The sequence below is a fragment of the Micromys minutus genome, assembly GCF_963924665.1.
Source record: "Micromys minutus genome assembly, chromosome: 23".
Taxonomy (NCBI): domain Eukaryota; kingdom Metazoa; phylum Chordata; class Mammalia; order Rodentia; family Muridae; genus Micromys; species Micromys minutus.
In genome coordinates this window covers 5,893,735-5,919,901 of record NC_137958.1, presented here as the reverse complement: position 1 = coordinate 5,919,901, position 26,167 = coordinate 5,893,735, and the positions used below count along the sequence as shown (strand labels likewise).

At 39.6% G+C, this 26,167-nt stretch overlaps 1 pseudogene across 1 annotated transcript; it reads right to left on the bottom strand.

Moving 5' to 3' along the window:
- Positions 1 to 22,901: 22,901 nt before the first annotated feature.
- On the bottom strand, positions 22,902 to 23,977 carry LOC308435623 (RNA ligase 1-like; annotated as a pseudogene). The gene has a single exon. The product of its transcript is annotated as an RNA ligase 1-like (transcript).
- Positions 23,978 to 26,167: the final 2,190 nt, after the last annotated feature.

Below are 26,167 nucleotides of genomic sequence, written 5' to 3'. Positions count from 1 at the left end.
GTGGTCTGTGAATTATATCTTGGTAATCAGAGCTTTTGGGCTAATATCCACTTCTCAATGAGTACATACCATTTGTGGGTTTTTTTTTTTTTTTTTTTTTTTTTTTTTTTGGTGATTACGTTACCTCACTCAGGATCATATTTCCTAGTTCCATCTATTTGCCTGTAAATTTTATGAAGTCATTGTTTCTAATAGCTGAGTAGTACTCCATTGTGTAAATGTACCATAATTTATGTCTCCATTCCTCTGCTGAAGAACATCTGGGCTCATTCCACCTTCTGGCTATTATAAATAAGGCTGCTATAAACATAGTGGAACATGTGTTCTTGTTATCTGTTAGAGCATCTTTAGTGTATATTTCCAGGAGTAGTATAGCTGGGTTCTCAGGTAGTACTATGTCCAATTTTCTGAGGAACTGCAAGAATAATTTCCTGTGTGGTTATACCAGCTTGCAATCATACCAACAATGTGGGAGTGTTCCTTTCTCCACATCATTGCCAGGATCTGCTTTCATCTGAGTTTTTGAGGTTAGCCATTATGACTGGTGTGAGGTAGAATCTCATGGTTGTTTTGATTTGCATTTCACTGATGACTAGAAATATTGAATACTTCTGTAGGTGCTTCTCAGCCATTCAGTATTCCTCAGTTGAGAATTCTTTGTTCAGCTCTGTACCCCACTTTTTAATAGGATTCTTTGATTATCTGGATTCTAACTTCTTGAGTTTTTATATGTTTTGGATATTAACCCTCTATCAGATGTGGAATTGGTAGAGATTTTTTCACAATCTGTTGGTTGCCTTTTTGTCCTAATGACATTGTCCTTTGCCTTATAGAAGCTTTGCAATTTCATGAGGTCCCATTTGTCGATTGTTGATCTTAGAGCATAAACCTTTGGTGTTCTGTTCAGGAAAATTTCCCTTGTGTCCATGTGTTCAAGGCTCTTCCCCTCTTTATCTCCTTCTTTTTATTTGGTGTATATTGTTTTATGTGGAGGTCCTTGATCCACTTGGACTTGAGCTTTGTACAAGGAGATAAGAAAGAATCGATTTTCATTCTATATGCTGACTGCCAGTTGAACAAGCATCATTTGTTAAAGATGCTGTCTTTCTTCCATTGAATATTTTTTAGCTCTTTACAAAGATCAAGTGATCATAGATATGTGAGTTCATTTCTATGACTTCAATTTATTCCATTGACTTACCTGCCTGTTTCTGTATCAATATTATGCAGTTTTTGTCACTATTGCTCTGTAATACATCTTGAGGTCAGGGATGGTGATTCCCCCAAAAGTTCTTTTATTGTTGAAAATAGTTTTTGATATCCTGGGTATTTTATTATTCTAAATGAATTTGAAAATTGCTTTTTCTAACTTTATGAATTGACTTGGAATTTTGATGGGGATTGCACTGAACCTGTAGAGTGCTTTTGGCAGGATGGACATTTATTCTATATTAATCCTGCTAATCCATGATCATGGGAGATCTTTCCATCTTCTGAGATGTTCTTCAAATTTTTTCTTTGGAGATTTGATGCTCTTGTTATGCAGATCTTTCACTTGCTTGGTTAGAGTCACACCAAGGTATTTTATATTGTTTGTGACTATTGTGAAGGGTATGGATTTTCTAATTTCTTTCTCAGCCTGTTTAGCCTTTGAGTAGAGGAAGTGTACTGATTTGTTTGAGTTAATTTTATATTTAACCACTTTGCTAAAATTGTTTATCAGTTGTGAGAGTTTTCTGGTGGATTTTTTGGCGTCACTTAGGCATACTATTATATCATCTGCAAATAGTGATATTTTGATTTTTTCCTTTCCAATTTGTATAACTTTCATCTCCTTTTGTGGTCTAGTTGCTCTGGCTAGTACTTTCAGTACTACATTTAATAGGTAGTGAGATAGTGGGCAGCTTTGTCTAGTCCCTAATTTTAGTGGGAATGTTTCAAGTTTTTCACTATTTAGTTTGATGTTGGCTACCAGTTTGTGGTATTTTGCTTTTAGTATGTTTAGGTTTAGACCTTGAATTCCTGATCTTTCCAAGACTTTTAAGATGAAAGAGTGTTGAATTTTGTCAAATACTTTCTGAGCATCTGAGATGATCATTTATTTTTTTTGAGTTTGATTATATAGTAGAATATATTTATAGATTTCTGTATATTGAATCATCCCTGCAACCCTGGAATGAAGCCTGCTTGATCATGATGGATGATTGTTTTGATATGTTCTTGGATCCATTTTGCAAGAAATTTATTGAGGATTTTTACATTGATGTTCATGAGTGAAACTGGTTTGAAGTTTTCTTTCTTTGTATGGTTTTTGTTTGGTTTAGGTGAAAGTGTAATTGTGGCTTTATAGAAGGAATTTGGTAGTGTTCGTTATTTTTCTATTGTGTGGAATAGTTTGGAGAGTATTGATATTAGGCCTTCAATGAGGGACTGATAGAATTCTGCACTAAACCCATCTGTCCCGTCCCGTGGAACCCAGTTATTTGTGGGGTCGAGGGGGACCATGCCTGGAAGAGAAACGAGTGAAAAAGAGGAACAAGCCAAGCAGAGACTTGTCAAGGTCTGTTTAATGTTTCTCAGCGTTTGTGTTTTAAGCAAGGAAATGGAATGAAGACATGGCACACACAGACAAAGATATCTTATCAGTTGTTTGCTAGGACATTCTTTGGTTAGGGTTTTGTCTCGGAACACCTGGGCACAGTCATTTATGAAACTCCAGAATCCACAGTCATTTCCAGAAATCTGGAATGTAGCTAATCTTAAGTAAATGTCAGGGGCCTGGGTAAAGTCCATGCTCTCCCGTAGGGGGGAATGGGGGGAGGAGATCATCGTGTGGCATTGTGTGGACTTCGGCCCCCAACATCTCCTTCTTCTTTATAAAAGTTGTGGGTGGCCATGATAACAGGATCGATGGAGAGCCGGTCTTAGGCTATGTGGCAGGCACCCATGTCCAGCACCGCAGTGACCAGGCCCAGTTAGGTCCTGGTATGGCAGGGCCCTGTCTTAGGCTATGTGGTTGGCACCCATTCCTGGCATCACATCTCATGCTAATGGCCTTAATTGGGCCTTTGGTAGTCATGAAGGGCATCCGGGCAGTGGACTCACAATAATCCTGTCATGGGGTCACCCTGCAGCCGTTAAGCTGTGTGCACCTGGACCGTGGCATTACAATATTCCTGTCATTGGCAACTCCACAGTTTATGGCCCTCAGCCACTATTGAGAGTCTGGGGTGACCTACACTGTCACAGAACTCTCCACAGCCTGTGGTACCAGGGAAGCTCTGTCTCTGCAGTGAGGGTGGAGAACTGAAGACCAGCGAATGTTCCCTCCACATTGGTGGATGGAAGGTCTTCGGTGGAGCCTCGGATGTTGGGCCGATGATAGTGGACTGTGATTGATTTGCTCAAGGCAGAATCATTCTGTGACTTAACAAAGCTGGTTAATCTGTTAAAAGCCCAGGGGCCGAATGTCAAAAGTAATAGGACACCTACAAGGGGCCCCAAAAGGCTGGGGAGCAGGGTGGAGAGCCAGGGGGAGGTAGAAAGCCAATTTTGATACCAGGATTTTTTTTTTCTCTCTCTTTTTCTTTTTTCTAAACTATCTTTGACCTTTTGTAGACTATCTTCAACTAGTCCTGCCTTATCTGTATAAAAACAGCATTCTTCCTTAAGAGCAGAACACAATCTACCTTGTTGGAGAAAGAGGAGGTCTAATCCTCTCCTATTTTGTAAGACTATCTCTGAGAGAGAGGAGACTGAATCTTTGAGATTTTTAAGACCCAACTGCAGCTCTTTGAGGTCTCTGTTGAGCATACTGTTGGGTAGAGGTAAACAAGGAGGAAATTCCTGTCCCATCACCTACAGCTCCTAGTCTAAGGAGGATCACTAATGTAACTGCAGTTATAGGCTCTCTCTTCACCCTGGAGGGAAGCATTGTCTCAGCATCACCAAGTCTCACCAACCACTCTGGCAGCTAGCATGCTCTTGCAGCATCCTGTGGGAAAAAACACAAACACACCCTCTTCCCCATAATAATTGTTCTCCTTGACCAGGACCATACCATATGACAGTATGTGGATCCTTTCATTTCACCTAGGTATAGGTTTGCCCAGTTGTAGGATGTCATAGACATTCTTTAACATCCAAATACAAATTTTTTTTAAAATAAAAAAGTGATAATTTAAATCAATGGGGATGTAACTCTCTCCTTTTAATTTATGAAAATATTGTTTTAAAGTTTTGCAGTATCTGTATTACAATATCTTGTTTTTGAGAATTATAAGGAATTTCAATAATATGGGTAATATTAACTTGTAAACAAAGCATCTCATATGCTTGACTGTAATAGTCAGTTCCATTATCTGTTATAATCTGATTTGGAGCACCAACCATAGGAAAATAACGTAGGCCATGAAAAATTATACCTTTAGTTGTTTTTTCTGTTAAAGCATTTGCAACTAGAAAGCTTGAATAGGTGTTAATATTTAAATAAATATTTGCCATAATTGTTTAGAAATAGGTCCTCAAGGGTTAACTTAAGAAACCAAGGATATTTAGGACAAATCTTTGCAATTGATGTGTACATTCTCTAGAAATTTCAAAATTGTTGTTTTAGGCCATTACTATTTTGATGGTAAAAAATGAGATTATAATCTGCCTGGCATACAAATTTGTTGTGGCACTGTCTTTATTAAGGGATCGAGGCAACCTGGTATCTCTTAAATAAGTATCGGACAGTACGTTCTTTTAAATTAATTTGTATTTGTATACATAATTGTAAAACTCATGAAACAATTTTAAGCAATTGTAAACTATAAGCTATGTATATATTGGCTATCAGTATATAAATTTAAAGTTTAACTAATTTTTTAACATTTCAAAACAGTGGCAACAGCACATAATCTAATAATCTCAGCTGCAGCAGGGGAAAACTCAAGAGAATGAACATGTAATCCAATTGTATATATTACTTTCTTATAGATGAACCATGTATAAATGTAGCAATTGCATTGTCTATGGACTGCATGAGTAAATTTACAGGCAATAAAAAAGCATGCATAGGGAAAAGAATTAACAACTCATCTTTTGGATAATGATTATCAATTGTCAACTTTGCCTGACAAGGTTTACACATGCAATAGGCCAAATATCAGTATTTAGCAACGACCAATTTAATTGTTTGTAATAAGGAATAAATATTCTATTACGTTAAGACATTACCTTAATATATATATATATATATATATATATATACATATATATATATATATATATATATATATATATATATATATATATATATATACCTTTACTATTTTATCATGCAATTTGTTTTAACACAGCAAAGGTTTCATAATAGGATGCTAAAATTTTAGTTAAAGAGGAAAAAAGATGAATTTACATTAATGGTTTCTTTTGCCAAAAGGACTGCGGTAGGAGTGAGGCAAAAATACAGACAGCCCTCTCTCTTGGTCTCTCTTGACTCCTGGCTTACTTGCTCTCCCAACCCTATCCCTACTCTTCCCTATCCCTTCCCCCCTCTCCTTCCATGTGCTCCTGCCCGGCCTCTACTCCTCTATTCCCCCACTCCCACCCCAGTGCCTCTACCAGCCTCTTAACTTTCCCATGACTTGAATAAACTCTATTCTGTACTACACCGTTGTGTGGCTGGTCCCTCAGGGGGAAGGGATTCCTAACATGAACAGGCATCTCCCTTGCCCCAAGGCCTCACCACACCTCCATTGGCCATATGCCCCTCATTCTCTTCATCCTTCCCATAACATTGGTTCCGAAAACCGGCAAGTCATCTTTTCACAACATTGGTGCCCCGTGACTTTTCCTTTCAGTGACTTTTCCTTTCATTGGTGCCCCGTCATCTTTTTCTTACATTGGTGCCCTGTGGGAGGAGATTAGATTTCCTCATGACCAGATAACTCTTTTTTCTTTCATTCCATGACTTTTAACAACATTGGATTGGTTCCTCTCAACTCAAGAAAATGCAGGTTCGCATCCTGAGGCTCACTAGCCCAAGACCTGGTAAGCTCCCTCCCCACATTGGTCAGAGTAAGCATCCACTAGGTTCCAGGGAAGTGTCCCTGAGCTACCCCTGAAGACAGATGCTTTTACTGACAATTATTCTAGTACTTTTGCTCTTGGGAGCACCCTCCTCCTTTTACTAGACCCAGGCCAGGCCTGGATCTCATTCTGGAGCACTGCCTCCAATTTAGCCCCATTGCTGACTCACCCATGGGCCACCTCTGTGGAGCACAGCCTCCAAGTTTAGTGTCCCCATGGCAGCTATCCCTACCCTCACCCCTTCGCTGCCTTTGTCCCTATTCCCTGGGATGCTTTGGTTTTATTTACAGTAAACAGAAACCAATAAACTGCACTCCCTTGCTAGCTATCTGTTACCTAGTTTGCTGTGTGAATAGTGGGTTGCCCCCCCCCCCTTCCCAGCCTCTGCTTGGGACTCTGCTTTCTCTGCCCCTGTCTCTATCCCAGACTCTTATGTCTGCTTGGAGCTGATGGGCAGGCATCTGGTCTGGGACACAGTGCCTACAGGAGCTGTGGGCGGCCAAGTGCCCCAGGCTCTAGCCGCTCCGGGGGTGGGTGAGGATGATGGCAATTGGGTTTCTGCAGGGACCTTGGCCTTGATGTCAGTCCCTAGGGAAACCATGAAAGCAGGCCTCCTAGTAAGCAGCTGCCTGCCTAGCAGATTACACACGTGGTCTCCCCCCACCCCAATAGGGGGCAGCACAGGTACTCCCCTGCCCACCAAGGAGCAGGGTGTTGTGCCCCCTGGCCAGAACTCCTAGCCTTGCCCTGCTGCCACAGAACCAAACCCCCTCCCTGTATGTGAGTGCCTCCAGTGCCCCAACTGCACTTTCTCACCTGTGTGCAGTAGTGCCTGTCTCAAATATGTTTTGTTTCCCTTTATTATTTTCAATCTTATTCTGCCTGCTAGATTAAAGTTTTATTTATTCTAAGCCAGATTTCTGACTGAATTGACAGCTAAGGTAACTGCAGCTTAACAACTAAAAGAAATAGATTTCTATTTTCTAACAAGTAGCTCAGATATATGGTTACTTTCTTATGTAAGCTCTGGTTCCATTAAGGCTTCATGTTTCCTCTTGCCAAGCTTCCTTTTCCACTACATATAACTCTTGCTTCTTCTGCTTCATAAAGGCTCATCTTAAAAATGTTTATGTTGTTAACTCATGTTGTTATCTCTTTTATAAACTTATAAGCTACAGAAAACCATCAGATCTACCTCCAATGGACCAAATAAGACTCCACCCAGATAAGTACATCTGCCTGAAGCTCACTACTTATTCTAAAGGGTGGGATTCCTCTAGATTTCAAATGTACCTCTAAGAATTTTTCTTTCTTTTCATGACTATAGCTCTCGCTGTGTAGGTCACTGAGATAATTAAGCCAAACGCCACAGGGTTTCACTTTTCCTGATACCAGATCATGGCTAAGGTTCCCGCACAAACAACAGCAAATTGGTAGAGATTATCACTCCAGTTGGCAGAGAAAATCTCCAATTTCCAAAACAAGACCTGGCCAGCCTTTGAGGGCAAAGAGGGTTAATTCTCTATAGCCACAGTTTTGAGACAGACATTGACCATTGAGAAAGTCCCGTCGGGAGTGCCCTTCACTTTATCCCTTCCCCCAGGGCTCTAGAAGCCGGTTCACTCAGCCGAAGACCAGGCCTGGCAAGGGCACTCTCTGCCAGATCCGGGATCTGGTGAAGCCACCAGGAGTCCGAATGACGACTCACGACCCCTGCGCATAGGCGAAACTTTCTTACCGAGTTTTATCCACTGGGACGCTGGTTTGAGACAGCTCGGTAGCCCCTCCCTGTACCTTCCCAATGGACAACTCAATGTCTCAAAATGTGTCACCAGACTCCCCACTGGGAAGTCTCCTGGAAAATTTCAAACCTCTAACACTGACACCCCAGCTAAAGACATCTAAATTGATACACCTCTGCAGCAATGTTTGGACTCAGTATCCACTAGATAATGACTCAAAATGGCACCCTAGACTCATTAATTTAATGAGACCTTCACTCATACTGCCAAAGATCTGGTAAATGGAAAGAGGTTCCCTGTGTACAGGCATTTATTTATCTCTGCTCTAATCCCTCTCTGTGTTCTTCTTGTAACCCCACCCACCTCCTTTTAGCAATGAGGCAATAAGGCAGGTGACACCACAGCTCTCGATCCAGCCAACGAGCCATCCTCTCTCCGATGCAAGATCCAAACCTCTACCTCAGCTTCTACTCATGCTACTCTAAGCTTTTCAAAACTCTCCCCTCCATGGCCAGATGCCCCTTATCTCCCTATCTCATCCTCTTCTGTGCCACAATCTTATAGTCTAATATTCCATGCTTTACATATGATTCTCACTAATAATTTACTTCCTGAAAAAAGCCGGCAAGTTTGGGAGCAGAAAGAATGCATGAAGACGAGATCCATCAAACAGATAGACACTAACTTAGACCCTGAAAACCTGGAAGGTAAATGACTTCTAATAACCTATTTCTTTCCCCAGAGCTACTCTGACATAAGAGACTAGCTTAAAAGCTAGAGAGGGTGCCCCTAACTCCACAGGCAGAGAAATCTTGGTGCTGGCCTTTAAAGTGTACCATGGGAAAGGCAAAAAGGCTCACAAACAAATACCATATGCTGGCAAAGGCTTCCCACCAGCCCCAGCCACTGCTACACCACTGGGCCCCTACTACAGATGAAATAGATCATTGGGCAAAAGCTTGCTCCAGCCCTCACAAGCCAAGGGGCCATGTCCTAAGTACAATCCAGAGGGACATTGGGCCGTCGATTGCCCTGTGTCACACAGGACAGAGGGACATCATGCCCAAATAACCCTCCAGCCTTTTAGGCTTGGCTATGGACAACTGAAGAGGCCCAGGCTCCCTTGACCTGACCACTGCCATCACAAACAGGGAGCCACAGGTAGCTATCATGGTATGTGAGCAGCCCATCTCCTTCCTCTTGGACACTGGGGCTACTTACTCGGTCCTGATGGAGTTTTGGGGACCCACTTCTTTCTCCCATTTTCCTATTGTCGGGTAAGAGGACACCTTACCTTCCTCACCAGATACCACCACTTACATTTTTAGGGGTGTACCTGGTAGGCATTACTTTTTGGTAGTGCCAACATGTCTTGTCCCCTTATTGGGAAAGAGATCTTCTAGCTAAGTTGGGAGCCTCTATTTCCTTTGCTCCCACCATTTGCCTGAACCCAAGCTCACTGGCAACCTCTCTGCTCTTTCTTCTAGCCAGTCAACCTACTAACACCAACATGTTTCCTTTACCAGCTTCTCAGATAAACCCCCAAGTCTGTTGTTAAATATCATTCTTCTGTTGTCATCCAATTACTAGGCCCTACCAGGACCCTTTTAAGGTGATTCTCGAGATACCTACAGCACCCGGTATTCCCAGAAGGTGTCCCATCCAAGTGTTGACCAGGCCCAACCCTGCTTAGCTTCCGAGATCAGACAAGATCGGGCGCGTTCAGTGTGGTATGGCCATAGACTTTTCCTCTATTCCTCTTCAAGGCATGGCAAACTGTTCTAAGACATTGGGACACATTCTGTAGTAATTTGCTCCAAACCTTATCAATCCTCTGTCTACTTCAATGATAGACACAAAAAAATTTTTAACCAAACTATTAGTTCCTGTTACAGGATTACCAGCCACTGTCCATAGAGGAGCCTGATGTGAATGTTTGCAAGTGGACCCAGATGGTGAAAGCCAGCTGCACCCCCAACGACACCCCAAGACTGTAGGAAGTAGCCAATTGAGACTATTCTGTCCCTATTCCCCTTTCACCATTGGCCTCCCCCTCCCCCTTTTCTCCTTTTTACAATAAGAAAAAGGGAGAAATGGCAGCACTAGGACTGCTTCTGAAAATTTTTTCTTTCTTCCAAACCAAATGTACTTAATCTCTACCTATAATGTATACATAAGTGTGTTCCAGCATCTTGTCAAGTCCAGGTGCTCATTACATCTAGAACAGCTCCAGAAAAGCAACCTACAAATGCTTCATCCTTCTCTCTCAGACACAGACACTTCTACTGGACCTGTTTCTTCTGTCCTATCCTCAGATGGCTCCACAGACCCCGGACAACAAGGAAACAGCCATGTCTGGACAAACATCCCTACCCCCACTTTTCTGGACTCTCCCCAAACAAGTGTGAAGCAGTCAAGAGATCACAACAACCCTATTTCTGGTCCACCACCACCTCTAATTTTTTAAAATTAAACCAAAACAAGGGAATGTTGGGATTCTGTAAACCCCACCTCAATTACCCAGCAGTAGCCAGGTATGCTCCGCCCCAGTGAGCTGACACTATAAAAGGAGCTGCTTTCCCCCTCCTCTCTCTCTTGGCCTCTCTTGCCTCCTGGCTCTCTTTCTCTCCCACCCTTATCCCTCTTCTTTCCCTTCCCTTTCCCCCTCTCCCTCCACGTGCTCATGGCCGGCTTCTACTCCTCTATCCCCTCCCATGCCTCTACCACCCTCTTAACTCTCCCATGACCTGAATAAACTCTATTCTGTACTAAAAAAAAAATACAGACAACCAATAATTGATTATAATTTACATAATATCTACTGTTCACTAATTATTATTATTTTTTTTATATTTTCTGTAAAACTTTTCATCCCTCAGTAACTGCATTGGAGAATAGGATTTGGAGACAGAGGTTTGAGACCTCCTGTGGTGAGCTTAAGGCCAGGTTTTAGCCAGCTAACATCTGATGATTTTTGAAAAATCTCATTAAACAAGTAAGTTAACGTTATGAATCCCCTATGCCACAATCTGACTAGGGAGTGGTTAGCTAACAAAGCTTCTACAACCGTAAATATTGAGGATTTTAATTTTTGGCTTCCTGCCCTTGAGGCAGCAGCAAAACAATAAAGACCATCAGCCATTTCCTTAAGCTAAGCTTCTCAAAGACACCCATTGCCTCAAGGGCTCTTCAAAACCACAAGTAGACAAGCCAAATGCAAACCCTTTACAATCATGAAGATGCAAAGGAATAGTTTGAAAACGATCTTGAAAATCTATGGTAATTCTTTGGAATGGCAACTGAAGAGGTAAGCCAGGCTGTAAATTCCACAGCCTCAACCCTTCACAAAGCTGCAGCAATTTTTACCTGTTTGATTTTTACTTAATTACAAATATGGCAGGATTCTAGGGGGAATTAGAAGGCTCAATGTGCCCAGCTTGCAATTGCTCCTGCACTAGCTATTGAGTGGCCAAAAGTTTTTTCTGAAGCTGATTAACCCATATAGGGATGTCACCTTTTTAAATTAATTTTATCTTAATGGTGTGCAGGCTTGCCAATTAAAAATATCTTAGATCTGTTTTTTTCTTTTCTAGGGGCAATTGCAGCGGGATCTAATTTAGCCCTGATTTTTTTTTTAACTTATTATTATTTGGACTATATAGAAGGACTCCCATTAGAAACAATAAGGCTAAAAATATCTTTGGTGACTTTTTTTATTTTCTTAATGTAAGAGATCACTGCTTTGCTCTGTACTTTGACTTTGTAACTGGGTAACACTAACTGTTTTAGGCCAAGGTTTTCTATTTACTTTTAAGGCTAACTCAGGTCTTTCAGCTTTTAAAGCTTGCACCCAATATAAGCATCTGAAAAGCCAAATCTTTTTCCAGTAGGAAGAGCCTGCATCCCCATTTTTACCAAAAGCATTTTAACATTAGCAGCCCCAAACACTTTCTCAAACATTTTAATCAACTTATCAACAAACTCTTTAATAAGTTTAGAAAGCAAAACTTAACCCCTAAACAATCTAGTCTCTCCAAAATCAAAACCAGAGCGCATGAGTTTCATGCTATGAAGTTTGGCGCTAGTTTCCCGCACACAAACACACTACAGTGCAGAGATACTGTCCTAAATCTTATCTTATTACATATAATATAACTCAATTTAGAGGTATTTTAGAAACATGTTTCTCTGGGTTGGTTTAGGGTGACTGTAACCAAGTTACTAGTTTTAAATAAATTTTTTTGTTACCAATATTGAAATTTTTGAATCATATCCAATTACTTATAAGCAAATAATTTACCACCAAGACATGCAGAGCATATTTATACCTTTTAAAACCAGTCAAAAGCAGACACGAAATAACCACACATCTTATATATTTAAACTAGATAATTTTTTTTTTTTTTTTTTTTTTTTTTTGCTTTTTTAGCTGTAATTTTAAGAGATGGAAACTTTGTCACCTGTTGAGCTCCACAAACACAAATTTTTCTAGGAGAAGCAGTGGAACAGCTCCTGAAGAGTAAAAGGTTGTCAAAGGACACTGATTCCTTGCCCCAGGGATTTCCTCTGCAGGAAATCGCTCCCAGGAAATCCCACTTTCTTGAGATTTGAGTTCCCAAAATAACCGCAGAAGGTCCGGATGACCTCTGTGGAATGTTACAACGCCCTAGGTATGCCCCGGGTGCACTGATAAAAAATGTATGATTCTTCCCCTTTGAATTTCCTCATTGCCCCCTTTGAATTTCCTCATCCCCCCTGTCCTCCCCCTCTTTTGTGGTTTTTGCCTTTATAAGCCTGTAACAAGTATGGGGTCGAACTCCTCTACCCCTGCGTGGTGTATGAGTTTCGACCCCAGCATGCTGGCCTGAGATCTCACTCTGTTTCACTTTCAATAAACTTCCTTGTGCGATTGCAGCAAGTCTGGTCTCGGTGCCTCGCTGGGTGCGCATCTCTCCTGAGATTTGAGTGAGGGTCTCCCTTCGGAGGTCTTTTTAGGATGGATTTCTGGCCCATCTGCTATGAACCAGAAACATGCCTGATCTATGAACACAAAAAACTTGACCAAATCTTTTTTTTTAACTCTGACTCCCCTTTCTCTGTAAGAAGCTTGTAGGTCTCTGATGAAGACTGCTTCTTTAGACAATTTATGGCCCATTTCTTTGAGACGGAGAAATTCTCACTTACTTAGGACGATCTATTCTCATGAGCGGTGAGAGTGGTCCTTAAACTGCTTCCTTAGCTGCGGTGGCCTTCTCCGGTGGGTGGTCTCCGTCTGGCGAGGGTCTGTGCCTCGAGCCTCATGTGGGGCGCCACTTGTCCAGTCCCGCGAGACCCAGTATTGGGGGGTGGGTGGGTGGAGGGGCACCAAGCTTGGAAGAGAAACGGGCAAAAAAGAGGAGCGAGACCAAGCAGAGACTTGTCAAGGTCTGTTTAATGTTTCTCAGGGTTCGTGTTTTAAGCAAGGGAATGGAATGAAGACATGGCGCACACAGACAAGGATATCTGATCAGTTGTTTGCTAGGACATTCCGTGGTTAGGGTTTAGTTAGCTCTTGGAACACCTGGGCACAGTCATTTGCAGAAATCGGAAATGCAGCTAATCTTATGTAAATATCAGGGGCCTGGGAAAAGTTCATGCTCTCAGGTAGGGGGGAATTGGGGGAGGAGGTCATTGTGTGGCATCGTGTGGACTCCCCATCTGGTCCTGGGCTTTTTTTTTTTTTTTTTTTTAGCAGGTTTATTTGATCCAGATTCAACTTGGTACCTGGTATCTGTCTAGTAAATTGTCCATTTCGTATAGATTTTCCAGTTTTGTTGAATAAAGGCTTTTTTGTTAGTAGGATCTGATGTTTTTTTTTTTTTTTTTTTTTTTTTAATTTCAGTTTATTTTCTTCTAGTGGCTATTCCTGGTTGTCAACCTATAACTGGAATGAACCACAATCTAGAATTGGGAGGCTCACCTGTGATCCTGTTTGTGAGGCATTGTAGCTCTTTATTTTAGGACACTAAGGCAAGGAGATCATTGAACTTCTTTGTCTGGGTTTATCCTCTCACCTTTAACTTTGAAGTTATTTTTATAGGAGTTTTGTTTAAAAAATTCCTTGTAAGTTTTAGCATGGATAATCAACGGAGGAAAAGAGATGGGAATTTAGGGCAGACAAAACCTGTGGCTGTTACTATGTATGTAGTTAGAATATTCCTTTTCCACAGAGTACCACATGCAGTTGCTTAAAAGTGCACTGATAGAATTCAACATACATGCATGACTGTTTTTCTTTGATAAATTACCAAAGTTTTCTTTGAAACTGAAATATATCTTACTGTAGTAAATTACAGACATTTTTTTGAAGAAAGAGTCACTTGTAGTATTTTTGTTTCTACCTTCCAAGCCCTGGCATTACAGATGTGAACTATTATGTTCGCTTTGCTTCCAGACATAGACTTTTAAATTTAGATTTAATATTTCAATTAATTTTTATGTTCTATATCTATCTATCTATCTATCTGTCTATCTATCTATCTATCTATCATCTATCTATCTATCTATCTATCTATCTATCTATCTATCTATCATCTATCTATCTATCATCTATCTATCTACATTGTCATTTCTGTGTATTGTAGATCCAAGTCTTCTAAACAAAACAGCCACCATCTTCATCAAATCAGGTATTCTTGCTTGCAAGAGTTAATCACAAGCTTCAGTCTTGTGGAATATTGACATTCTCTCACAGAAGCAGTGGGCAGGAGGGTCTTTGGACTTGAGATTCCACCTACTCCTTCCAGCAATTTGCATGCAACATATATTTATATATCTAATTGTATTTGATCTCTGGAAGGGCTAATTATGTTGGGGAAAGTTAATTTGAAGGAGTTCCATCCATTTATGTGAGTATGGGGAAATCATTAGTTACACTGAGTGAAGACTTTCTAGTGAGGCTGTTTTGGAATCATGCGAGCTTCTGACAGTACTCCTCTGTACTAAGTCTGTAAGTAAGTCCAATCAGTTCACTGGTTCTCCATCCAAATTTTATGGACTCTAAAGTAAGTTGTAGGCATTCATGAACTTCATTTTAGTTTTCTTCAATATGCATGTTTTTTAGTGTAGTTTTGATTTCTGAAAAGTGAGTTTTCTTGAGCAACAAAGTGAGAAAAGCCAAACCAAGCCAAACCAAACCAAACCAAACCAAACCAAACCAAAACAAACCAAACCAAACCAAAACAAAACAAAACAAAACAAAAGAAAAGGAACAACAACAAAAGCAAAAACCCAGAGAAACACTGTTGATTAAGTTAGGATTCATGGTCCTAACATTCAGTTTGGGCTTTAACATTTTGTCCATTGAAATAGATTAGGAAGGAAACAGTTTTCTTTTGTAGCTTGTTTTTCTCTGAGTGTGTTGGGGTTGTGCCTCAGGCAGGCAGTGGGAGAGCTTCAGAATTCCTACCTGAAGAGGATAAGATTTAACTTTATGGGGACAGAAAAATGAGGTCTGAGTTGAGGGTCAGATTTTTGGAGGAGAAACCAGGAAGCAGTTGCTTTCATTTTGCCCTCAAGCATCCTCTGGCTACTTGCTTTTTGTTTGTAGCAAACTGCTGAGCATTTATATTATCTAGTCAAACACTAGGGCTGGGCATGTAGAATAAGAATGGAATTGTTTTTCTCAAAATTTTAAGGTGTGTAGGCAGGCATGGTTGGGTAACGCAGTCTCAAGGGAGGAGGAAGTACAGTGTATTTCTGAGACAAAGGAAGGGAGTGAAAAGGACAGGGGTTCAGTTATTCTCAATTCATTGAAGTACCCTTCGGGACCCTCTTCAAAAACCTCCTGGAGAATCTGATCTGCCTTGCTTGGGTGGGCTAGAACACTGGTATTTAGTAAAATTCTCCAGGGGATTGTAACCTGTGGCTGACACAAGAATTTTTACAGTATTGGAATCTATCTACCTTTGGAGAGAGTTTTGATTTAAAATGTGATGCTTGATGCACAATTCTCCGCTCACCTGTGTTCAAGTAGCACAAAGGGGAGAAAATCGAGTCAAATTACTATGCAAAGAGAAAACTCTCCATAAGTATTCTGGACCCAGAGGAATTCTTCCTATAAATGGATTGCTGTTTTCATTGATGCCACCAAACAACTGAATTGAATTTTTTTCCAGGTCAGGGGAGGTTTCAAGACAGAGTTTCTTTGTGTAGTCCTGGTTGTCCTGGAACTTGCTCAGGCTGGTCTTAAACTCATTGAGATCTGCCTGCCCCTGACTTCCAAGGCCTGCAGCACCAGTGTCCAACCTGAAATTTCTTTATTTTGTGAATTGACATAAGTTTACACAGACTCTTTGTGGATAGATTGTATAGAACCCTAAACAGAGGAAAAAGCCTGTGTTCCTGCACTTAGTGAGCTGCTGTCTGTGGTATTGCCAGATGGGATAAAAATGCTGTATAGAAGAGAGTTGATAGATGCCCATCGCCTCTTTTGAGAGCTTTAAACTTAAGAAAACTGCCATCAGCTACCTCGGTCCCTTGATGGTCCTTTGAAATAAATTGTATTTAGCAAGAGGACAATTTTTTTTAAACATTTGCATTTAAATTTCCAGATATTGGTTGCAAGTGTGTATTATGATCCAGGTTAACGTGAGTTGCACTTACATAACAAAAGTTTGAGTTTTCAGAGCTAATAGAAAGAAGTTGTCTAGTGATATAGCTGTTCTGTATCTTACCACATAGGGATGTGGGGGAGCAAGGAATAACAACTTTTGAGGAATGGCAACAAAGTTACCATGACAATGACCAGTTTCCTTACCATATGAGAATTATCCTGTTTTTCCTGAAAGCCAAACGAAGAATACAAGACCAGTCAGTACCAGTTAAAGTGAAACTAACTTAGACTCTTTGTGATAATTACTGCTGATTTTTTTTTTTTTTTATGTTTGATATGTCATTAGTTAGTCTATTTCCTTAAATTCTCACTGTAAATCCATGAGATGGGCACTTTAATAGATGGGGGAAGGATGAGGCTTTGAGCAACATTTGCTAATATACCACATTGTTAACTATCGTGGGACATTTTATTCCACTTGAGATTCTCACCACTGCATTCCAGGCCAAATCTCTGCACTATTCTGTTAACTGCCTGATTATATAACAGACTCATTGTTCTCTACCTGGGTTTGGACAAGCAGGTGGAGCTCATGGTACTAGAATGCCAAGAACTGTCTGAATTGAAAGGTCAGAGATGCACAGGAAGTGGATGCTGGCAGATGAAGTTGGAAGCACCATCATGTAGAGAAGATGTGGCTTCACGCTCCAGCTCCAGTGCCTCCTAGTGGCATATCTTAGTGACCTCGACTTAGTGACTTCAGAGGTCCCTCCTCCATCTCCTATGGACTAGACATAAAAATAACCACCTTTAACCATTATTGTAGATATAAGAGATAACACTTACAAAGTGCTTGCCATTTCAAACATCACCATTATCACCACCCACTTATCCATATTGATTTCGCATAATCCTCAGCAGGTGGCCCGGGTAAGAATCAGAGGCTTGATTGTAATTATTTTGTGCATTAGTAAGGGAGAAAGAAATTGACTTTTAGTTTAGTTTTGACTAAACTGAGCCATATGTGAAATTGCACATATGTACATAGATAAATATGAATGTTTGGACTAGGTTGGGAAAAACCAATAGAACAATCAAGCTCCTTAAAAAAAGTATCCTTGTTTTACCAAGGAAAGAATTTACTACTTACCATTATCTATAGCTAGAAGTCTTATTATTGGTATGAGAGTTCATGCTTCAAAATTGTTATGTGAGTTAGAAACCATATTTATAAAAAACAATTATTGTGATCATGATAGGAAAAACAACAAGAAAGTCTTTTGTACTTCTTAGTTTAGATTCTAGATACTTAACTTGCATAAAATTTTTGATAAATATTATGGGTTTCACTTATGTAAGAGGCTCCTAAGTACAACATAGAACCATGGTCCCTAAAACCTGGGAAGAGTGTGTCAGCGGTTGGGAGGAGCATGGTGAGAGGTTGCAGGGGTGCAGTTGGATAAGAGGGGTTACTTTAAATATTCTTTGCATAAGAAAACCATGGCTGACTGCTGGGTGTTTTAAAACTAGCCACTAGAAAGCATTTTTATTATTCCCAACACTAAGACTTGATATTTATCAGGCTTAAGGTGACAGGCCAGTTACCCTGATCAGATTAGTAAGCACTGAATACATGTATGAAAATGTCACAGTGTATTCTGTAAATATGTGCAAATTCTATGTGCCCATTAAAAATAAAATATATTAAAGAGAAATAAGACAAAATCTGTACATAGACAGGGGCGAACATCTTATTAGTTGAAAATGAAGAGTTGCCCAATTATCTCAGGGAAAGGAGGTTACTTCAAGGATAATTAGTATATTTTATATCACTGTATTTTAGAATTTTAATGTGATTTTAAATAATAAGGTTAGAGAAAGTTAATTTTTTTTTTATACTTTATGCATACAAAATTCTGAACTTGCTGCTCATCCTTTGGCCTAAGGTAATATACTTCTTTTAAAAACTTTTTTTCTGTCAAGTATTTATAATTCTAGAGAAAAAATTATTCAAGAAGCTTTTAAGTTAAAAAAAAAGTGTTTTACTGGGTTTTCAAACTGAGATCAAAAGCTCAACTTGCCTGCTTTAGAAGATATTAGTTAATGATTTCTTGACCAAAATAAATCAATGCTAAAGTCTCCAGACCTGTAGTTTAGGGCCTTGCCACCCATGTTAACACTGAGGAGTTCATAAGCTACTATAAAGATAAATAGGAAATCATAACAAAACCTTGCTTCTTGAGTGCGGCTGTAATGTGACCAGCACCCCAGGCTCCTGCGGCCTGTCTTTACACTCACCAAGTATTACATGCCCTAGGGCTGTATGAGAAAATAAAATCACTCTGAAGCTGCTTTGTGTCAGGTCTTTGCTCAAAGCAACAAGGGAGGTGATGAATATGTCTCCTCACCTTTTCTCTCCTGTGTTTTCTCGATTTCACTGCCTCCACCGTCCAAAAGATGCTGCCCGGCTTTTTTCTCTGCTCAGCTCTGTGGTCTTTGTAGTGGATTTGGGTGTTGTGTGTGTAATAATTAAAAACATCAATCTGCACTATTGCTGGCCCACTCTGCTGTAGCAGTCTCCCTGCCCCCATGACTACTGGTTCGCCTGCAACTGAACCGGCTCACATTCCCAGTCATCTGCCCTCTATGGCTAGCCATCACAAATCACCATAACCCAGTAAAATCAAAACTCCACAAGCTTTTAAATTATTAGTCAGATTTATAACAGTAAATTTTTAACCCATAAAACACCCAGGCAGAGCCAATTGATATTGATACAAGTAGCCCCCTAGATTGGACAAATTGACCTGTATTAATCTATTCCTTCTTTGATATTCATAGCTACATGTGGCTATAGTGTCCAGTTAAAGAACTGTTTGGAAAGGATTAGGAGGTATGGACTTGTTGGACAAGGTAAGTTCTTATTGGAGGGGATGTGTCAATGGTAATGTGTTTTGAGGTTTCAAAAGTCCACACTAAGCCATTCTCTCTCTCTCTTCCTCCCCCGCCTCTCTGCCTGCTGCTGTAGACAGCTTGCTGAAAATGTAAGCAGGCCCCCAATTAAATGCTTTCTTTTATAAGAGTTTCCTTGGTCATGGTGACTCTTTACAGCAATAATACAGTAGCTAAGATAGGCAGGCAGTGTGAACAGAGGAAGGAAGAAAACCATAAGAGTATTCACTTCTCTGGACAGCTAGCTGGCTTTCCCTATGAGCCTGATTAGTTCTTTTTATCAGAGAGTTGATTTTTTTCTTCTACATTTAAATTAAACATTGATATTTAAAAAATAGTTATCAGTGCAGTGTTTGAACAATAATTAAGACTTTAAAAATTTCCCTTAGGATATATTTGGAAGGAGGAGGTAGAAAGATAAATCCAAGAGTCAGGGGTGATAGATAAATCCAAAAAAATAGAGTCTTCTGATACAATAGGATGGATGGGCGTATGAAGTCACAGGTACTGTGGCAGCATGCCCAGGACCTGCATAGGTACAAGCCAGATGGAGTCTGTATTAGGTTTTCTAAGGCTGTGGTTTTCAACCTACCTAATGTTGCAATCTTGTCTGGCTTCAAAAGGGCCATGTAGCCCTTTCCAATTCTACAGTTCCTCATGTTGTGGTAATACTCAACCATAAAATTATCCAGTTGTTACTTTATAACTGTAATTTTGCTACTGGAATAAATCATAATGTAAATATATGATATGACTGATAAAGAGTTTGTGACCCACAGGTTGAGAACCACTGTAAAAGAACGGAATTTATAGAATGAATCTATGTATCTATGTATCTATGTATCTATCTATCTATCTATCTATCTATCTATCTATCTATCTATGTATCTATCTATGTATCTATGTATCTATGTATCTATCTATCTATCTATCTATCTATCTATGTATCTATGTATCTATCTATGTATCTATGTATCTATCTATCTATGTATGTATGTATCTATCTATCTATCTATCTATCTATCTATCTATCTATCTATCTACCTATCCCACCACACACATATAGGGTGACTTATTAGAATGGATTACAGGCTGAGGTCCAGATATTCCAGCAAAGGTTATCTACCAGTGGAAGGTCTAAATCCATTAGTTGTTCAGTCCGTGAGGGTGGATGTCTTAGTCTTCAGTATATGCTAGGATCCAAAATAAATAGACTCTAGTTCCAATGAAGGAAAAGACTTGCCAGAGAGAATGAGAGCAGTTCTGCAAAGAGGAAAAGCTTCCTTCTTCCATGTCCATTGTATAGGCAGACACCAGAAGGTATGACTCAGATTAAAAGTGAGATTCCTACCTCAAGAGAGTCACACTAAAAGTGGGTCTTCTCCGTCGACTGGGTGTAGGATTAGTACAAATATTTGTTGTCATTTTGTCCGATTGACAGTGTTCTTTGCTTTATAGAAACTTTGCAAATTCATGAGATCTCATTTGCCAGTTGTTGATTTTAGAGCATAAGCCATTGGTGTTCTGTCAAAAAAATTTCCCCTGTGCCCATGTGTCTGAGGCTCTTCCCCACTTTCTCTTCTATTAGTTTGAGTGTATCTGGTTTTATGTGGAGGTCCTTAGTCCATTTTGACTTGATCTTTGTACAAGGAGATAAGGATAGATTGATTTGCATTCTTCTGCATGCTGACTGCCAGTTGAACCAGCACCATTTGTTGAAGATGCTGTCTTTTTTTCCCCATTGGATGGTTTTGGCTTCTATGTCAAAGATCAAGTGACCATAGGTGTGTGGATTCCTTTTTGGGTCTTCAATTCCTTTTCATTGATCTATCTGTCTGTCTGTGTACCAATACCATGCAGTTTTTCTTACTATTGCTCTGTAATTAAGCTTGAGGTTGAGGATGGTGATTCCCCCAGAAGTTCTTTTATTGTTGAGAATAATTTTTACTTTTCTGGGTTTTTGTTATTTCAAATGAATTTGCAAATTGCTCTTCCTACCTCTATGAATACTTGACTAGAAATTTTTATGGCAATTGCACTGAATCTGTAGATTGCTCTTGGTAAGACAGCCATTTTTACTATATTAATCCTGCCAATCCATGAACATGGAAAATCTTTCCAAGTTCTTTCTTCAGCGACTTGATGCCCTTGTCATGCAGATCCTTCACTTGCTTGGTTAGGGTCACACCAAGGTATTTCAAATTATTTATGACTATTGTGAAGGGTGTCTATCCTTTGAGTAGGAAAAGAGTGGGCATTTTTTTTTTTAAGCATTAGAGAAGAAATTTATTTTTTTAAATTGTAACCAATGCAAACCTCTTAATAGCAGGTTTTCTTAATTTGCGGGTCATGTTGGGAAAAGTGCTTAGACCTTGAAATTATTTTCTGGGATCTTTCCCTTAAATCATTTCTGTTCTCTCCCTTAAGACTCCAGAAACACAACGGTCTGAAGTGAGCACTGCCTGCTCTTCACTGTTGGTGTAAATGCCGTTAGCATTCACGCTCCTTCACCAGGGGCTTCACTTTTATAAGTCTCACAGTTTGCATGATCATAAATATTAGACAGGAAAGGTAAAAAATCAGAACATTAAAAATACTAAAAAGTCTTAAATGTTGTGAAAAGCAAAGTCCCTCTCGATTGCCTGAGAAAACTTGAAGCAGTTTAAGATTCAGTCTTAAAATAAAGCCAAAGATGACAGCCTGTACATTATTCCCATGGTTCAATGGAACCCTGAACAGTAAAATACAAAGAAAATTATCTAAGATTTTGAGTTTTCCTGTTTATAATCAAATCTAAATTCCAAACCAAAACATGTATCCTGTATGTAACTTTTAGGAGAAAATTAAAAAGCTGAAAAAAGAACTGGAGAATTTTGATCCTTCATTTTTTGAAGAAATTGAAGACCTGAAGTATAATTATAAGGAAGAAGTGAAAAAAATATTCTACTAGAAGAGAAGTTAAAAAACTTTCTGAACAATTTGGATTTGAATTGCCCAGCCCTGGTGCCGCTTCTGAAGAGCCAGAAGATGGGGAGAGCTCTAACAGTTTACCTATTTATTAACAGCCTCGTTTAACTGTAGATTTACAACTATGAGTTAAAAGGTTTCAGCTGGAAATCAAGCAGTCTCAACTCTATAGAGGTTACATCTCAAAATATTGTATTTTTTTTTTTGCTTAAAAATAAAATCATATTTAGTTTTAACTTGATAGAAAAATATATTTTTGAAGATTTTAATAATTTATGACTATACAGTACACAATGAGCTATGATATTCCTATTTTCATATCTTAAATTTTCTAAAAGCATAAAGGTAAGCTTATAATGATCTTACAATTTAAAGTTGATTATTTTATACTTATTTTTGTGTTAAGATATTCAAATTCTAACAATGATTTCTATACATACCTAGAAACATTTTTAGAAGTTGACATGTTTTGCCAAACAGCTAGCAAAATTAAATTGAAAGTTTGACTCTGTAAACATGGTAAACTGTTTAATATTAAAAAAATCAAAATAATCCCAACTATTATTTCCATCTTATACATCAAGGATTATATCTTTGAGCCTATCAAATTTCTGTTTATCTATTTTTAAAAGCTGATTAAACAAAGACTTGTTATCAAAAGCACAGTCATATTTGTTCAAGTTCATGTTAATAATAACTGGTTTGGAGTTCATGTAAGTATCCGGAAGTGGCCAGCATAAACCAAGATGGTGGCGGTGGACCTTAATTAAACAGCCGTCACCACAATGCCACAGGATCCCTTCGATTTGACCCTCTCTGCAGTCTTCAAACCAGGACAGCAGGTCATTGTGTTTCAGCCTAGGCAGGTTTCTGACCTGGAATGCTCCATGTGGTGTAAGAAAATGTAATGGGTATTTCTTGCTTCCTAGCCCATATGGGTTTCCACTGATATTCGTTCCTATCAGCTCCATAGTTTGCTCCAAAAGCTCTGACAGGGGAACAGCGCTAATTTCCAAAACTCCAGGATCATCAGGATGGTGCCTCAGTACCAGGGAAATTCCAAACTCATAATTCACTACGGACGAGTGCCAGCAATATTGCTTGCTGTTCTTTTCTACTGGTACCCAACCAGGAATGTGTCCGTTTTCATCAGGCAATGGCTTCCCGTTCTGCTTTTCTATTTCCTTTGCTGGTATCCAGCACTCTGGGACAGGCTTGAAGTCTTCCTCAGTGTTCCAGTGAAACTCTTTTGCACTTTCTTTTGAATGTAGAAATTTTTTAAATCTTTTGTCAGCTTGCTTGTTAGGTTTTCTATCTAATCGAGCCCAAAGGTATGGCTGACCTTTGTAGTTAGTAACATAGCAACATGTCCCATCCACCTTTTCTGTTGCAACTGCATTGTACACGTCTGCATCTAACGCCTTTTCACTTAGAGTTTCAGTAAATGGCTTAGAAGAAGAGAGAGAAAAACTGGTGTAAGATACACGGCCTCTGCCTCCACACACAGGCTTGCCTGAACGGTGCCTAACGTCATCCATTCTAAAGGTCTGTCTGCTCTTCATTCTGATGCTCCAGCTGAAGGCTCAGCTTTCACCTCCGTCACAAACAGGCACGGCATCTTCCGCTGCACGGAGCCCAGGCGGTTCATGGTGCCGACGCGCAACCTGTCTCCATTGCGCGGAGGCCCGGGCAGAGGAAGTCTGCAGCAACAAGCAGGGTGAATCCACACACCAGTCAGAGGATACCAACAGCACCATGAAGGTAAGAGTGGGCATTTTTGTCTAGTCCTGATTTTAGTAGGATTGCCTCAAGTTTCTCTCCATTTAGTTTGATGTTGGCTACTTGTTTACTGTATATTGCTTTTATTTTGTTTAGGTATGGGCCTTGAATTCCTGATCTTTCCAAGACTATTAACATGAAAGGGTGTTGAACTTTGTCAAATACTTTTTCAGCATCTAATGACATGATCAGGTTTTTTTCTTTGAGTTTGTTTATATAATGGATTCCATCCCATATACAGATACCAAACCCAGGCACTATTGCTGATGCCAAGAAGTGCCTGCTGACAGGAGTTTGATATAGCTGTCTTATGAGAGGTTCTGCCAGAGCTTGGCAAATACAGATGTGGATGTTTGCAGCTAACCATTGGACTGAACACAGGGACTCCAATGGAGGAGTTAGGGAAGGACTGAAGGAGCTGAAAAGGTTTGAAATCCCATAGGAAAAACAATTATATCAGTCAACCAGACACCCCCAGAGGTCCCTGAGACTAAACCATTAACTAAAAAGTACACATGGAAGGACCCTTGGCTCTAGATTCATTTGTAGCAGAGGATGGCCTTATCTGGCATAATTGGGAGGAGAGTCCTTGGTCCTGTGAAGGCTTGATTCCCCAGTGTAGGGGAACGCCAGGGCAGTTTGGTAGAAGTGGGCAGGTGGGAGAGCCTCCTCATAGAAGCAGAGGGAGGTGGGATGGGATAGGGGGTTTTTGCATGGAAAACCAGGAAAGGAGATAGCATTTGAAATATAAATGAGTAAAATATCCAATAAACTTTTAAAAATGGGTTTTCTAACTTCAAATGTTTTAAGAAAAAATTTTCACAAGTGTATCCAGATGCTTTGGTTTTAGCTAATACCAGGTATAGTCAAGTTGGAAACCAAGAATATTTGTCACATGGTCCCAGTGCTTGGAAACTGTCTGCAATTGATATTTTCCAGTGGGAAGGAAAATTATTCTTCTGCAGTGGAGTCTCTCTTGGTGTACAGAACACACTTCTGTATAGTTCCCTAATACAAAACAACTCAGTGTTATTTTTGTGGACTTTTTGTTTCATTTTGCTTTGTTTTGACAATTTTGTCTTATTGTTATTTTGACTTTATTTTTTTGTTGTTTTTTGTTTTTGAAAGAGAAAGAGAATCCAAAATTATAAAGTAGTGTGTGTAGAGAGGTTATCTGAGAGGAGTTGGGGGAGAGGAAACATCATCAAAATACATTGTATAGAAATATTTTACTAAAAAGTTTATTTAAAAATTTCCTTTAGTATTTTCTCTTCAGAAATAGTTTTTTTTTTTATATTGAAGTGGCTTTTATCTGTTTTTCTTCTCTGTCTTATATGGTTTTACTCTTGCATAGGCTTTTAACAAGTAACATCACATCCAGATTGCTTCTTTCCATTTCTTAGGCCTGATCCAGGACCAAGGAGAAGGATAGGAGTGGGAGCTAGAAAGAGTCTTTTGGTTTGTCTAGAATGAGGTGATACTGGGACTGGGCTTACAGCTTGAGGTATGTGGTTAACAAGAGTAGAGTGTGAGGATGGGGAACTGTGGAGTTGAGGGACTAGTGTGATGGCTGTGGATGTGTATTAGTTAATTGTACACTTGTCTAGATTGCATGAATCCCTGAGCTTGATTATAACATCTGCATACCTGTAATCCCATTGCTTAGTATTACAGGTAGAGGTAGAAGGAACAGAATTTCCAGGTCATTCTCAGCGACCTGGCCCTTTTGAGGCCAGACAGGCCTGAAAAGACCCCGCCATAACAGGCCAAGAAAAACAAACAAAATAAAAACAATAAAAAAAAAAAAAAAAAACCTGAAAACAAACTGTAAGCATAAGTTTTTCTCAGCATATTTTAATAAGGGTTCAACTTCCCCTCTAGCACACCACTAACCAGAAGTAGTGAAAAAGGAAAGATTATTAGAATATGGGGAAGTGGACCTGTTTAGAACTAGTTCTTTAAGGAGATTCCAATCTTTGTTGTTCTCAGTCTAGTCTACTAGCAAACATTAAACATGAATCAGTAGCTGCAGACCAGTCCACTCAGCAATCACTACATA